At 35.1% G+C, this 3954-nt stretch overlaps 1 protein-coding gene across 1 annotated transcript in view; it reads right to left on the bottom strand.

Moving 5' to 3' along the window:
- The window catches only part of PTPN4 (protein tyrosine phosphatase, non-receptor type 4 (megakaryocyte)), a 222426-nt gene that overhangs the window by 92839 nt on the left and 125633 nt on the right, over positions 1-3954 (bottom strand). The window lies entirely within an intron of this gene.

Genomic DNA, 3954 nt, shown 5'->3' with positions numbered 1-3954 from the left:
CAACGCTTGGGCCCAAGGAATGCTTGTTTTTGAATTTTATATAAATGGAATCACACAGTATGTGTTCTTTGGGTACAGTTTCTTTTATTAAACATTTTGTTTTAGACATTCATCCATATAGTTGTGGGCAATAATTAACTCGTTATCATTCTGCATAGTATTCTATTATGTGACTATACCAGTTTATTTATCCACTGTATTGCTGATAGACAACTTATGTTTCCAGTTTGAGGTTATAAGAATAATGTTGCTATATATATTTACACATAAATTTCTATATGCTATCTTGGTGAACGTGTGGTAGGTCAATATATAATCTTCCCTACCAGTAGTGTATGCTCCACACACAAACCAATCCTCACTTTATCACTTTTGTTCATTTTACTAATCTGGTAGATGTACATAAAGAAGTAGTACATATTGAAGTATTACATTTGCACTTCACAGATGACTAATGAAAGCAACAACTTTTTGGGTTTACTGGTCATGAAGATATTATTTGTGAAGTAGCCACTCTATTTTTCTATTAGCTGGATATGCAAGCAAGAATATGTGTGTGTATGGCATATATGAGGGTGCTTTAAAAGGTCGTGGAAAAAATTCCATTTTCACTTTTTCTATTGCTGCACAAACTTTTGAAGACCTCTTGTACATATTCTGTGCTATTCTATTCTTTTAATGATACCTTTTGATGAACAGAGCTCTAGCTTTTAACATAATTTTAGCAAATTATCAATCTTTTCTTTTAAGGATAGGTAGGTTTTCTTCCGTCTTGTTTAAGAAATCTTTGCCTATCGCAAGTTCATGAAGATATTTCCTATATAACTAACACACAATAAAATGCCCATGACTAAGAGTGAAACTAAGGCGCTCTGGTAGCATAGTGGTTACGAATCGGGCTGCGAATCTCAGGGACAGCAGTTTGAAACTACCAGCTGTTCCACGGGAGAAAGATGAGGCTTTCTGCTCCCGTAAAGATCTACAGCCTCGGAAACCCTATACAGGAGTCCCTATGAGTCAGAATCGACTCCATGGCACATAACAACAAGAGTGAAACTATCATGTTCAAATATAAAGTGTTTTAAACACCAGAAAATCAATTCTTATAGTAACAGTTGTTTTGTAGTCACTAACTTCCAGTCTACTTGCCATAGCCATCTACTATCAACAGAACACAGAATGACAGGATGTCTCAGACTGAGTAGGATGCAGTAATACTTTTCAGTGCGAGTAACATCCTTGATACACACACACACACACACACATATATATATATACACACACACAACCATCTTCTTACATTAGCATACTTTTCTAAAAGTTTATATGTGGTTTTGACATTATGCTAAGGGTATATGAATGAAACTCAAACTTTTCAACACATATTTTATTAAAAAATGTTCTACTGAATTTTTTAGTACAAGCATATAGTTTCTTCCTACGTCAACAATGACCCCAAAATATTATATTGGGAGATATGCAGGTCCTAAAAGTTTAACTGCTTAAAAACAAAGATCTGCTTTAGAGAGAAAATATTAACAAAGAGGTTACCTTCTGGTATGTATCTGTGGTGGAGGTGGTTATGTGCCATGGAGTCAGTTCTAACTCATAGTGACCCTGTATAGGGTTTCTGAGGCTGTAAATCTTTATGGGACCAGAAAGCCTCATCTTTCTCCCATGGAGCAGCTGGTAGATTCGAACTGCTGACCTTGTGGTTAGCAGCTCGTATTGTAATCAATCCACCACACTACCAGAGCTCCTTGGTGTGTATCTTTATCTGTAATGTCTTATTGAAGCAATTGTTAGTTGATTTTTGTTTCTATTGTTACTTGTAGTTGAACACACTCCTGTTATACTATCTCAGAAAACGATTGTAAAGAATAAATGATATGAAAAATACTCTGTATAACACAAAACAAAGTAAAATACTCTGTATAGTATCAGGCATATTTGTTAATTGGGTTAAGTGCCTTTGAGTCAGTTCCACCTTAGAGCGACCCTAATTAGGGTTTCTGAGGAGCAACTAGTGGGTTTGAACCATTAACTCTGTGGTTGGTAGTCCAGTGCTTATCCTACAGTGTCACACCATAGTAGTCTCTTAATTGTTGTGTTAAGTGTCATCGAGTTGGTTCCGATTCATAGTGCTCCTGTATAAGGTTTCCAAGGAGTGGCTAGTGAGTTTGAATCACTGGCCTTGTGGTCCTGTGCAATAACCCACAGTGCCACACCAAGACTCCACTCTCTCTTAATAAATGATAGCTATTATAGCAATTATCATTATAATAGTTGTTAAGTGCAGTCTAGTCAGTTCTGATTCACAGCGACCCTGTAAAGGGTTTCCCAGGAGCTGCTGACATTGTGGTTCACAGTCCACTGCTGATCCTACAGCACCACATGAGGAGTCCATTATAATAGTACTGCTACTTTAACAGGAGAAAAATTATAAAAATTTCTTCTATCATGCCACTTACTAATGTAATTATTTAAAATAAAATATTTGGTTGTTCTCAACTTTCTAGATAACAAGATATCTTATATTTTATTCAACACTTATTGAAACACAGAAGAATGTTCATTAGTAGCACTGGTAAACATAGCGCCAACACAGAAACACCAAAACTGTCCTCTAAGACAAAAATTAATATATATTTTACATCTATTCATTCAGTGGAATACTATTCAGTAATGGGAGAGAACAAACTATAATTATGTGCAGATGGATGACTCAACAAACTATATTGAGGGAAACAAAGCAGACAGAAAGAAAATATATTGTACGAGTCTACTTTTTAAAGTTCAAAAATAAGGGAAAGAATCCATAGTGGTACACATGAGAATAATGTTTTACCTTTTGGGAGGATTAATGACTGGAAGCAGGCATCGGTAGACTTCTGGGGTAATGTTCTATATATATTAATCTGGAAGGTGTTGATATGGGCGTGTTTATTTTATTAAGCTGTATACTTAAGATCGGTATGCTTTTATGTGCTCTGTTTTATTTTAATAAAAATTCTCTTCAAAATTCTACATATATTCTGAGAATAAATAATAAACCATAGTTACTTAATAGATAAATATCCTTTGATAAAAAACAATGGCTTCAAGTACAATTTTAAGATTTTAAATACATTTATTTATACAAACATACACACACTCATCCTGAACTTTGCATTAATTATCAAGAGTAATTAGTTATAAGAAATACCATAAATCAAAGGATATGATCAGTTTAATCTGATAAAACAGATAAAATCATTCGTAAGATGAATTTCAGATACTATTCTCCCTAATAATCCAATGTGTTGTATCCAATATGAGGTTATGTCAAAAAGTATTGTTTCAAAAGCATAGAAAACTTTATTATAACAAGATAACACTGTGAAGTTATTACTTAACATGTCTTCTATCTATGCCTAGCACTCCTGAGGGAGGTGTTTCCATCTCTCTCACCCTTTCTAAGGAAGTCTCTGCTCCTCAACTTACACTACAAAGTGGTAGTTTGGGCCTTCTCCAGGAGCTCAAATCAATGCCCTTTAAATCCTTTGAGTTTGGGGAAGGATATAGGGTGGGCAGGTTTTTCAAAGAAATTCTCACAGGCAGTCCCTGCTAATCTTTGAAGAACGAGGAAGTGCACTGTTATGAGGGGGAAAATTTCCTGCCTTTTTTCTCCTCAGTGTAGTTTTAAATTTTCTTAAAACTTCTTCATAATAAGCTCCCCATGTCATCCCACATCCTCAAGAAAATCTGTTAAGATTACACCCTTGGAATCCCAGAAAATAATCCCCTCACCATAACTTTCTGAGGGGACTTCTTTGCTTTGAATTTAATTTGCCCAGTAGATCCCATCTGAAGCCACTATTTTTCATTGTTTGTTTGTTTTGTTTTTTTTAAGGTACCCTAACAAAACTAAAAGTCCAGGTGTGGTGCTATGGGTTAATGTGCCAGTCTGCAAAG

Source organism: Chrysochloris asiatica, unplaced genomic scaffold (assembly GCF_000296735.1).
Source record: "Chrysochloris asiatica unplaced genomic scaffold, ChrAsi1.0 scaffold00123, whole genome shotgun sequence".
Classification (NCBI taxonomy): domain Eukaryota; kingdom Metazoa; phylum Chordata; class Mammalia; order Afrosoricida; family Chrysochloridae; genus Chrysochloris; species Chrysochloris asiatica.
This window is presented reverse-complemented; position numbering and strand designations above follow the sequence as displayed.